This window comes from Rhinolophus hipposideros, assembly GCF_964194185.1.
Source record: "Rhinolophus hipposideros genome assembly, chromosome: 16".
In the NCBI taxonomy this organism is placed as follows: Eukaryota; Metazoa; Chordata; class Mammalia; order Chiroptera; family Rhinolophidae; genus Rhinolophus; species Rhinolophus hipposideros.
In genome coordinates this window covers 35,000,336-35,013,889 of record NC_138062.1, presented here as the reverse complement: position 1 = coordinate 35,013,889, position 13,554 = coordinate 35,000,336, and the positions used below count along the sequence as shown (strand labels likewise).

Genomic DNA, 13,554 nt, shown 5'->3' with positions numbered 1-13,554 from the left:
AATAAATTTTATCTAAAAATTTCTCAAGGGTCAATATTATGTCCTTTTAATCCTCATATTTTGTAGTGAACATAGTAAGAACATCCTGAAATATAATGATTGAACTTTAAAAACCAGATTTTCCTGATGTGTCAGTATTCCTGGGCGGACTGCATTTCATCTACAGACTGCTACTTCCTTATTTTGATGACCCTATTGCATTTTTTTTTCTTCCCTGTGGCCTCTGTGGATTCTCTATTTATTCACTTCTATAAAAGTCCATGCCCAGAAATAAGGCCATATACATGATAATGGAAACTCAAGAAGGTCTTTGGAATAACAACTAATGTATATCTGCAACATAATGTAATTCTCAATTATTTCCACTTTACTGGTCTACACATCTTTTGATAGGGTACTCCATTAGGGGAAACTTAATATACACTGCCATATAAGATGATTTTCGTTTATAAACTATATGCACGTGTTAGTGCATTAATATAACATTTAATTATAAATACCTCAATATTTAAGTTCAAATGTAATAAGACATTTACTAATATGTTTTTTGTGCACCCACAGGTGACCTTTAGTGGGCAATTTTGGGAGTGTGCAAACTTTACTTTAAATCTCAACATCCAACTGACTTCTATATTAGTTTTACTTTTTAGTGGCTCCCAGGTAGGTAAGAAAAAGGGAGGGAGAGACAGATGGAGAGACAAATTGAAAGATTGATTTTCAGGTTTGGGAGATTCCCTTAAAATATTAGATAACTTTCATTTTGTTAGACAAACTTTTAGCCCTATAATTCTGCAGAACAGATAACATATTGCCTGATAATAGTTATTATTAGACAAATAATAAGAATGTACCAAATATATTGTGATGTTTATATTTATCCATTTTGTTATGTTGGGCTTTGGATTTTTATGTACTGTGTATTCATTAATTCTGTTATGTTTTAATGACATCAAATGCCCTCAGTCAAAACCAGCTTTCTGCAATAGAGCCATAAAAAAAATGCATTAAGAAATAAATTGGTATGTCTATATGCACCATCTTCAAGATTCATTACGATGTCTGGTTGTTAAAATATAGAAACCATTTAATTATATGAGATGCTAGTAGCCTGCTATTAGTCCACAGTAACATAGCACTATACAGATTTACCAGCTCATCTAACGACAGCCAGGAGACATCATCTAAGAATCCCCATAGGACTTAACTAAAGGAAGATCTCAGTTATCTGGAGACTGACTTTCTGCCAATATGCTGCATTCAGAGTACATAGGTCTAACATAAAACAGTGATAAAAATGCTAGGAATAGGGACAAATGAGAAGCAAAGAAAAACAACAAACCATATAGATTCAAGAGGAATAGCATCCAAAAGAATGGAAAATGGTTCAGAGCCAAGCCAGTTAGCAGAGGGCCACAAGAGTAGAATATAGAAAGGGGCAAAGTGAAAATTCAGAATATGAACTTCTCCACAATACTATGAAGTTAGCAACTCTCTAATCATCCATCCATCCATCCATCCATCCATCCATCCATCCATCCATCCATCCATCCATCCATCCGTCTATCCATCCCAGAACGTTTACTGAGCAATCCCCTAAAGTACACTTGTGGTAGAAGGGCAATGCATTCTGCTTTCTACCAGGGCATTTGAGAGAATAAGCTATGGTATTCCATAGTAATGAATAAACAATTTAATAATTTTAACACTTCCTATCTGCAACATTTTATTCTAATGTATGAATTTGTAGTGAAACAATTCCTCTCAATAACCCTATGAGTTGGGAACTATTATAATCACCACTTTAGTGACGAAAGAAAGGGATACACAGAGGTTAAATAGCTGACCCATAGACACTCATAGTACGAAACAGCAGAATAACATTTTGAACCTGACAGCTGAACTCCAGGGGACATTGGCCCCCAAAAATGTTTGATCAACTTCAGTGAGTTACTAGGCACTATTCTATACATTTTGGATTTATAAGTAAAAAAAAATAAGAAAAGATCTCTGCCGTCAACAGCTGTGGAAGTGTAGAAGTCATTACTATAATTTAGAATAACATGTTAACGTAAACATTAGCACCCAGTAGAAATTACCAACAAGCAATTTTTGTCACTAATCCAACAGCATATTCATACAGTATTTTGCAGAAAGAAATATTATAATACTAATATGAAAGGGATTAAAAGTTAGCAAAGTCTTAATGTCTCACAAAGAATTTTTCTTTTTTTAATTAAAAAAAGTACCATTTCATACCATCTCCTTGAACTAGATAACATTCACCCTTGTATCCATAAGCATCAACATCTACTATCTTACAGGGAGGAAATTAGTAAACTGATTTTCAAAATTATGACCCTGTTGATTTCAGTTATATTTTATTAAGAAAGATACTTTAACATTAATTATAATTAATAATATCCAAATGCAATAAAATATTAGACTTATGTTAACAGGAAAACCTAATTATGTGGGAAAGGTCATTCTCCAGTAATGGTAACAGAAGCCAGAAACTAGGCCCATTTTCTGAGAGAGGTAGTATTTTTCCTGACTTCACATATTCACATGGAAAGAAATAAGAAAATTAGTCTTGGGAATTAAAGTCTTCCCTGACTCAGAGGTCTTAAATAACTGGGCTTAGTAGATATATACATTAGAACTAAAATTCGAATTTCCCTGTTTGCTGCTTTCTCTTTAAGCTTGCTACCTTACTCATTATTCATCAAAGAGAAATGTCTTCTTAATTTGACATGTGCTCTCTTTCTTCAAATTTTTCTTAAAACCTGCAGTTCGGAGAAGTGTTGGCAATAATATTTGTATTGAGGTTTTTCTCCAAGTGAACTTCAATTTCTTGTGTTTTACTGCATTGTGTTAAATAAAACTGTAATTTTTCATGTATAACCTAAATAATTTATTCATGAAGATAATAAATAAGCCTTTTAATGGGTATTTTGTTTATATTCCTTCTTTGTGAAAGGTATTTATTTCATAAACATAGCTTGGGAAAAACACAGACATGCAGCACATTTTGTGAAACAGAGGTAGTTTTAAAACAGTCAAGAAAAGCAAACAACAGATGAAACGAGCTTTGGCATATTTGTCCAGTTGGCAGTATTTATCATGGTGCCAAAGAGCTTATGGTCAACTTCGCTTTGAAGTGAAATGTCTTTGTTTCAAAATATATTAATGTATTAACTAAGAAGAATGATAACTATTTTATAGTATATAACAATGAAAAGGCAGCTCATGTTGATTTTAGGAGCACATTTTTATTAGAGCTAATAAGTACAGAGGGTGCCCCAAAATATATATACACACACACATTTTAAGAAAGGAAGAAAACTGTATTAAAATTGTAATACTCAATATATACCAATAACAAAAGATGTAATACAAGTCACGTTTGACTACTGCAATTACAAGAGGTGCTCAAAGTGGTTACCATCAGTGTAATTTTAATACAGTTTTTTTCCTTTCTTAAAATGTGTATACTTTTTTTGGCACTCTCTGTATATAGGTAGCTCCACCTCTGTCTTCTAGCTTTGAAGCATAGATTCAGATAATACAGATTTGTTAAGGAGACAACTACTAATAACTCAAAGCCATAAACAAATGTCAGTTATACAGAAATCCATCATCCCTTTGTATCAAGCAGAAATATTTGTACAGCTTATAATAGTTTTCAAATAGTTACCAATTTCCAACTCTTAAATAATTTAACCAAAAAAAAAAAAAAAGAAAAAGAAAAAATCAATCAATAAGAGTTGGATACAATCCAGGTGTTCTACCTCCAGGCCCAATATTCTCTCCATATAGTCACACATTGAATTAGATGACTGATCACTGGCAGTGAACTCTATTGGAGGATTTTGAAATGTCAGATGTCTAACCAATTTTAAGAGCTATGACCCTGTGAAAGCTTAATTAAAAATCAAGTAACATAGCCGAGCACAAAGCACAGATCCAACAATACCTTAGTTTCTCCATATTGTGTGACTCCGCGTTGCAGCTATAAATTCTTTCAGTTAAGTCCAACAGTGCCGCTGGCTTTATCCTTCCTCCCAGTTTTCCTCACCACCTCAGAAAAAGTTTTGTACCTTCCCTTTCCAGAATAACTTTGTATAGTTTTCCTCATGTTTCTTGTTTTCGGTTTCATTGAATTTCTTGGATCTATGTAAGGGTATAGCTTTTATCAAATGTAGTACCTTTCCGTCATTATCTTTTTTTTTCTTTCAATTTTACTTCTTTGTTTATTTTTTGATTGAAGTATAATTGATATATAACCTTATATTAGTTTCAGGTGTACAACATAATGATTTGATATTTGTATATATTTTGAAATGATCACAGTAACATTTGTCACCATACATAGTTACAGAATATTATTTCTTGTGATGAGAGCTTTTAGGATTTACTTTCTTAGAAACTTTCAAATTTGTAATACAGTATTATTAACTACAAATACCTTGCATTACATCTCCATGACTTATTTATTTATAGCTGGAAGTTTGTAACTTTTGAACCCTTCACCCATTTTTGCTCACCCTTACTCCCCTGGCTTTTACACTCTTAGACAGTCACTGATTTGTTGTGTTTTTGTTTTGTTTTTAGATTCCACTCATAAATGAGGCAATATGGTATTTGTCTTTCTCTGTCTCACATATTTCATTAGCACAATACTCTCAAGGTCTATCCATGTTGTCCTAATGGCAAGGTTTCATTCTTTTTTATGGCTGAATGTATATCACAATTTATTTATCCATTCATCCAGCTATGGACACTTAAGGTTTTTCCACATTTTGGCTATTGTGAATAATGCTGCAATGAACTCGGGGGTGCCAATATCTTTTTGAGTTAGTGTTCCCAGAACCTATTTCTCTATTTCTCTTTTGGAACTCAAATCATTTATATTTTAGGCCGCTTTGGGCACAGCTCACTTATTTATTTATTTTTTAACTTTATTTTATCTTCATTGTGTTTCATTTTGGGTAGTTTCCATTTCTATGCCTTCAAGTTTTCATATCTTTATTCCTGTGTATGTATTATCTGCCATTAATCCCATCACACACACACACACACACACACACACACACACACACAGATATAGATATGATTTCAGACACTTTGGTTTTCATCTTTAGAAATTTGATTTGGCTCTTAAAAAAATCTTCCATCTCCATACTCACCACTGACAATGATTCTCTATGGTTCTCATCTTGATTAAACTCTAGCCAGGCTCCACGGAGTATTCTTGTCTGTGCCTCCACATTGGCCTATTGTAGAGCAGGACTGTAGTCCCCGCACGACACCTATAAACACTGCAGACTCTCAACACAGATTATTTTGTCCATATCCTTCCTCCTCCCACATGCACACACATTAAAAGACATGCACAAACTCTAACATAGCTTCTAACACCTCAGGGCTACATTCCTAGGTTGATCCTTCCCTATCTTAAACTGCCAGCCAAATGAAACTCAACGCTGCCAACACAATTTTCTATTTGTTCCAGCCAACACCTAAGATGGGGCCTCCAATCTCCTCGTCTCTGGGAAGGTGGAACCTGACTTCAATAAGCACCACTCAGCACACAGACATAGGTTTCATGTGGACCAACTCTTTCTTCCCATTTTTATAAATTTCCTGACTCTGGTCAAGCCCTCACTATTCCTACCTCCTGTTCCCTCTTTCTCTTTTTAAAAACCCAGTCACATCTGTATAAATCAAAGCCCAGTTCTGTTCACGCTGGATCCTCTTACCTACTGCGATAGTGTATAACCAATTAAATCTGTCCTCACCACTTTACCTAGCATCCGGCTTTATCTTTGACACCATGTTCAGTCTTTCCCCTAGCTTCATGGACATGTGGAATACAGTTGAGATAACAGTTTATTGTCCTCTTCTATGAATTCTTGTTTTGGCATTTACTGTGTGGCTCAGGACAGTTTTTAGGACAAGGCTAATTTTTCTACCACAACTTATGCAATGACATTCTGATGTTTCCACTATGTCCCCACCCATTGAATTACATTGAGCTGATAGAAACACAAACTATCCAGCTGTGCTTTAACTCAGAGGAATATTGATTCACTTTCCCCCCCACCCCCCAGTCTTGGGTGATTTTCTCACATAGATACACTGGTTCCTTATTCAACTGAAGACTCACAAGAGAGTCCAGTGAAAAACTACAGAGTTCTTCCTCTCTCCAGCTTTCTTCTGTCTGACAGTTGGCCTAGTAAATTCTAGCTGCCCTGCTATTTTTGGAATCTAGTTCTATCTCCTCAACTCTGGGAGAACTCTAGGATCCACTTGGGTTTCCTGTGACACTGCAGAGACACTAGCTTTAGAAGGTAAGGTGGGGGCAATTATAAGCTTCCTTTCATTTGTTTCCCTATTTCAGGGATCACTGTCCTGGACAGTATTTTTTCTAAGTCTGATGAACTGTTGTTTCATCAATTTGTCCAGTTCCTTTATAGGCCAGAGGATAAATATGGTACCTGGTTTTACATTTTACCTAGAAGCAAAGTTACAACCCACCCCACTCAATTTCAATTGTAATTGAAGCTTGTTATCTCCTTTTGTTATATCCCCAGCTCCTAAAGTAACATTTGCCATATACCAGGCCCTCTAAAATGCTTATTGAATCAATGAATAAAAGAATCAGAGAATGAATGTTCTATATAGAGAAAGACAAGATCATATTTCCGTCAAGTTTTTGCAAATGTAAATCTGCTCCTCTGCTGAAACCTAATATCCAAAGATGCCCATGTCACACACACACACACACACACACACACACACTCACATACTTAAAATTTTTTTCTAATTCATGCACATTGCTTTTTTTCTTTACTGAGGAAGTTTTTGAGATCATAAATTACATTCACTTCTCTCATAATTTCCACAACCTACAGTAGACTGCATCCTGTCCACATCATTTGGCTGCTTTTGCTCTATTTTACATAAGACATGACCTCCTAGTTGCTGAATCAAATATACTTTATATTCATGTTGACATCTATTGAGGATGTGACACTGTGAATCATTACCTCCTTCATGAAAAATTTCTGTTTCTTTGTCTCTTATTTTTCCCTGTTACCCTTTGTAAGATGCTGACACACCACTTGGAATTGATTTTGGATCCAAATATGCTAAAAAGGCAAAAACATGTGTTTATTTCTCAGTTTTGTTTTTTTCATTGTGTCCTCTTACCAATCTTTATATTTTGTAGTGCTCTAAAATGTAGTTCACAGTACTTCTTCTTTTCTTTTCTCTATCTAAAATTACCCTGCCTAGGTAATTCTGTATAATTCTAATGGCTTTTAAGTCTATATGCAGCAATGACTCTGAAATTTATATCTACAGCTTACACTTCACTGAGTTACAGGCTTTTTTTTATCTGATTGCTCATTTGACACTATCAATTGGCTGTCTAGTACACATTAAAATATATAGCATGTCAAAAATATTTTTTTTACCCCTTCTGTCCGTAAATACCAAAATTTTCCCAACTCAGTAAATTTTCAGAACAAATATAGTTATTGTTTTTAACCCTTTATTTCACAGACCATACTGTATTAATTTACAAGCTTTAAACATAAATTTTAAATCTGTCCACTTCTCAAATTCTCAGCTTTGCCATTCTTTTCTAAGACAACATCATCTTCCACCTGGATGATCAAAATCCTTCCCTAATGATTCCCCTCATGATTTCTTCTTTTGTCTTAATCCTCCAAATAGCAAACAGAAACGATCTTTATTTTAAACTTATCAATGGCATTATTTTATTCTTCTGCTCAAAATCATCCAATGGCTCTTCACTGCCTATAGGTTAAATATATTTTACATGGTGCAGTGGTTTGCTAGGGCTATGGTAACAAAGGACCACAAACTAAGTGGCTTAAACAAGAACAATTTATTGTCTCACAGTTGTAGAGGCTAGAGTCTGAAATTAGGGTGTCAGCAAGTTGGTTCCTTCCGAGGGCTACGAGGGAAGAATATGTTCAGTCCTTTCTCCTTGGCTTATAGCCATTGTCGCCCTCTGTTCCCTCAGATCGTCTTCCCTCCATGTGTCTGTCTCTGTGTCCAAACTTCTTCTTTTTATAAGAACAGCAGTCATTTGGGATCAGGGCCCACCTTAATGACCTCATTTGTAACTTGATCACCTTTCTTCAAATATCTTTCTTCAAAGATCACCCATCTTTAAATATGGTCTGAGGTACTGGGGGTTAGGACTACAATATATCTTTTCTGAGGGAGATACAATTCAACCATAACACATGGTATATAAGGTTTTACCTGATCAGGGCCTTGCCTACCTCACTGAATTCATGTGCTTCCAGACTTTCCCCTTCTCACTCTGTTTTAGACATAATGAACTTTGTTGTTGCTGCTGTCCTTTCCCTGGTTTTTATACTGGGAAATTCATTTCTGTCTCATTTTCTTATGTACGATGTTTCCTTTGCCAGGAATATATGAGTCCCATATCTTCACTTGTTCACTCCTTCATTGCATTTAGGTCCCTGATAAAATATAACTTTTTCAGATGTACCTCCCATGATGGCTGTCCCTAAATACTCCCTTCCATCCTCTTTATCTCCTACCACTACTTTCTTGTTATAGTTCTGGTGCATAATGTGTTATTTCTTTGTGTCCCTTCTATCCCACTAGAGTATCTACTCTATGATGAAAGTTTTTGTATTATTCATTTTATATCTCTAGAAATGAAAACAGTTTCTGACATTCATTCATTCATTCATTCATTCATTCATTCATTCATTCGTTTTTCAGGGAAGTCTAAAGCAGAAAAACCAAACAAAACACATGTTTTTTGTTGTTCTTAACTTCAGTAATAAGCTGGCTTTCAGATTTGAAATTTTGAAATATTTCTCATCTATCAAATTAGAAACATTAATGGTCATACTCAATGCTGGCAATGATTTTGTGACATGGGAACTCTAATGGACCTTAGGTGGTAGGATAAATTCCTACAATTGACATTTTGGCCGTTCATATTTAGAAAAGTTAAAATGTTCATACGCTTGCACTTAGTTATTTTATACTTAACAGTGTATCGTGAGGAAATAACAGAGTCTGTAGAAACAGAAATATGACCACAAGAAATTCAACACTTTTAATTCTACTCATGATAAAACTAGAAGCAAATTAAATATACAAAAATTAAAGAGTTTCAGTTATAATTGTGTGCAGTTGTATGCAACAAATACCCTTGGTACATTGGCTTAAGCAAATAGAAACATATATATTTTTTGTAAATTAACTAGAGGTCCAAAGGTAAATAGTTCAACAATCCTGCAAAGAAACGAAACTGTATATAGTATTGCACTTCCATCCTGAGGACTTTGACCATCAATATTATGTTAGTTGCCACATGATGGTTAATGGCTACCTTCCTCCTGGGGTTGAATGCTTGCTATAGGAAAGAAAAGAAGGGAATCACGTACTGTGACCTTGTATCTCTATCAAGAAAGCCAAAGTTTTCTCAGAAACCATCACTTAGCATTCCATCCTATATCTCACCTAGAATGTCTACGAGACACTAGAGGCACCCCAGCCTTGAGGCATTTCATCTGGTTAAGATGGAGAAACAGACCCTGAAAGGTGGAATTGTGTACAAGATGCCTAATGGATACCTCCTTCAAGATCAATATCTGTGGGGTTAGATGCTGAAGAAAGTAGAATTAAGAGGTTTTGAACAGTAGTGCAGTCATGACAAAGGTATAAGCTCTTTCTCTAGGGAGCATTGGATCTGGCACGATCCCTCTGTTATCCCATCTACAGGCAAGTGGCTGGAACTTCATACTCCATGTTAAACTGGAATTAGGTGCAGACCCCTCCCAGGGATGAATACAATTTTAGACAAGCAAGTGTCTTGGGCTGAAGGAAATTTTCCAGAGAGAAACACAACCGAGTTGGTCATTAACATGGGCGGAGACAGGAAACTAAGTGACTTGTCCTTAAAGAGTGGTGTGGGAGTTGCACCACAGGATCTGCTCCTCTGCTAAATAAATTAGGAATGTTCACATAGGAAAACACAGACATCACAATATGTTTTTTGAAGAATTTTCAGTAGCATAGAGGAATGTACATGAAAAGTCAAGAAAAATCTATCAACCATGGGGTAGGATGAGAGCTGTGCGTTATATTCACGTGTTTGTGGGCTTGTCAGTGACAGACTTGTGGAATACTGGCCACCTCCGTGTTCTGGAATCTCCACCATTATGCACGGTGTACCCATGTTTAGTGACAGTGATTTGGAATTCACGCATACCGTGTTTCCCTGAAAATAAGGCCTAACCAGAAAATAAGCCCGGGCATGATTTTCCAGGATGACATCCCCTGAACATAAGCCCTAATGCATCTTTTGGAGCAAATCTTAATATAAGACCTAGTCTTATTTTCAGGGAAACACGGTATCAGTACTTTGGTTGCTATAGAATGGAAGTTCATTGCCTCTAACAGAGACTATATATATTTGATGTGCTTTATCATCTCACTGCTCTTTGGATTGTCTTTATAATAACAATGATATATAGTTCCTGATTTAAAATCATTATCTTTCACACAAGAATGAAACAAAACAGATGTTAATATTTTGTTAATATTATATATTATAATAGATTATAATTATAATAATATGCTATATATTATGTAATTATACTATAATTAGATTCTTTAAATTTATTTACTTATTACTATAGACTTCATTCCTAGTTAAGAAATACTTAATGCATATTTCTCTCCTAAGAGTATTTTGTGATCTCAGTGAAGTATGTATTTATTATAGCTGCTTGTTTTCTTCTTCTATGGCTCTGGCTGCTCAACTCTTCATTATTTGTCCATAGGGTGAAACCCTTTTTATTTTCTGTAATTACTGAGCAAACAAACAAAAAGCCCGTTGAAGAGCTTTCTGGAGTAACCATATTGATTTATTCTTCTCACTGGGACCAATTATGACTGCATAGCCAGAACATATCTTGATATCTTCCTAGCTCTACTAAACTGTTATATTATTTATTTTTGTAATCTTGGATCATATAAATGTTCTCAATGTTGGTACATGTCCATACATTTATCACTACTGCATATCTTTTCTTGTCTTTAGAGCAAAAGGTCCTTTCCCATCATCTTACTCTTGAAAACATGCATTTTAAATAATGGATTTTCCTTCTCGTGCAGTGTTATTCTTCCTATCCTCCTTATTCTACTGATCAAAATCCTTGATTTAGTTCATATATTTCTAATACCCTTTCTACCAGTGGTGAGAGATCTGTTGTGTTAAAATGTCACATTTATTGCTTAATAACCTATATTTGTTCATTAGAAGATGACAGTAGGCTCTAAATGGGTCTTCTACTCTTCCCACTTAAATTGTTTTCTTATACTACAAGAATCTCTGTTCAATTATTTAATATTGTCAAAAAAATGTGTTAGTTGGAATTAGATTTGCCTTCAATAATTAGAAAAACGTTGAGTAACTGTTTCAAAGAAACCTAAGTTTAATTCTATCTGTCCTACAGGATAAAGTAGGCAGATAAGGAATGCGATTATCTTGCTATTTTCTTAATCTGGTCACTCCCTATTGTTCTATATGACAGCCATCTCATTTTCTAGGCAGTTGACATGAAGGAAGATGGATAAATAAAATCTCCCTTCCTTTCAAATTATACTTTTTAATTAACATTATACAAACACGAAAAGCTGCATAATCAAATACACCATTAATAAACTGCCACAATTCATTGTAACTATCAACCAAATTAAGAAAAACTACCTTGCTAAATACCACAGAAGACCTCCACTTGCCACCTCAAAATTACACCCCCCTGAACAGTGATCGCAGCTTACTTTCATTGTAAAACTTCCTTACTTTTCTTTATAGATTTATCACTTAAATGAATACTGCTAAACTCATTATAAGTTACTTTTTCCTAATAAGTCGTATTAGTTTCCATTAATTTATGTAAATTCTTCAACTTTCTCATATTTTAAATTTCTTCCTTGAAATTCGCCTGTTTATTTTTTTTTTAAATTATGTAATTTTACAGTAAAATTACATAGGTTTCAAGTGTACAATTATATAATATGTCATCGATATTTCACATATAGGTCTGTGGGTCTATTTTCCTACCAATACCCTGCTGTTTTGATTATTGTTGCTCTGTAGTTAAAGAACTCTCATGATGTTTTAGAGTTGCTCACAGTCAAGCCTTTCCTGATTTCATTTCCCTCATATAGTTTAACATATTTTATTAATTCCTGAAGGATGTGTGCTCCATATACAATTTTACGTCGACAAATTTGTCTTTTAGCACCTCAGAGAAGTAGTTTTATTGACCCTTGGCTCCCGAAGTTCTTGGTGAGAAATTAGCAAATATTTGGAATTATTGTTTCCCCATTGTGTTCTATTTCTGCTTTTAAAATATTTTCTCTTTATTTTTGCTTTTCATCAATTTAAGTAGATGAATCTAAGTGTGGGTTTCTTTATATCTTATTGTTCTTGGAGTTGATAAGCCATTTTATTTTTTTTTTTCATATAATTAGGGCAAATTCAGAAATTAATGTTTCCAATTTACTTCTCTCTTCTCTCTCTAGAACTCCCTGTGTGCATGTTCACTGTTTTGTTATTGTTCAGTATTTCCCAGAGTTGTTCTTTTTCTCTTTGTTTTTGAATAGGATAATTTCTATTGGTCTTTCTTTAAATTCATTGTTTGTTCTCTGGTATCTCCACTCAGTCATGCACATCCAATAATTTTTTAAGCTCAAAAATTCTTTTTTTAACACTAGAATTTCCATTGGATTTTTTTTCATAGTCACTATTTCTCTCCTGAGACTTCCTACTCTTTAATTAACTGAGAACATATTTTCCTTTACCTCATCAAGCATAATTATACGTAAATAGTTTTTTAAAATCCTTGTCTGCTAATTGCTAGTTTCAACATCTCGGGCTGTTGATTTTATTTTCTGTTGAGAATGGGTCACAATCTTTAGTTCGTGAAATGTTAATTAATGTGGGATTTTTATTCTTTCTCAGGCAAAAAGGAATAAACAGTTTCTGTATTTTTTCAGAAAAAACTATTATCTGCATGAGGACTACTTTAATAGAAGCTTACAACAGTCTAACTAGAATAAAAATTGTCATATATTTTTATTTACAAAATATTTTATTCTGTTTTTATATCTTTAACTATACAAGGCTTTGTAGTAACTATACTACCATTGTGTGTTCATTTAACTTTTGTTATTCTTCATTCTTTCTTACAAACTCAAGCACCCTTCAGGGATCATTTTCTTCTGAATATTATATTTTTTTTAAATGTAAATTTGCTGGTAACAACTTCTCTTCCATTTTGTTTTTTGGGGACATTTTTTTAAACCTTCATTATTGTCTATTGTTTTAGTTGGCTATAGAGTCTATGTTAGAGGTTAAATTTTTGAAAACATTGAAAATAATATTTTGGTGTCTTCTGACTTACATTGCTTCAATTGAGAAAACTACTCTCAGTCTTTTTAATGACATTTTAAAACTAGTTT

General features: G+C 34.1%; 1 protein-coding gene across 4 annotated transcripts in view; it reads left to right on the top strand.

Annotated features, from left to right (window-relative positions):
• Positions 1 to 13,554, top strand: part of LOC308509101 (uncharacterized protein) — a 718,677-nt gene that overhangs the window by 219,439 nt on the left and 485,684 nt on the right. The gene's annotated exons all lie outside the window — the stretch shown is intronic.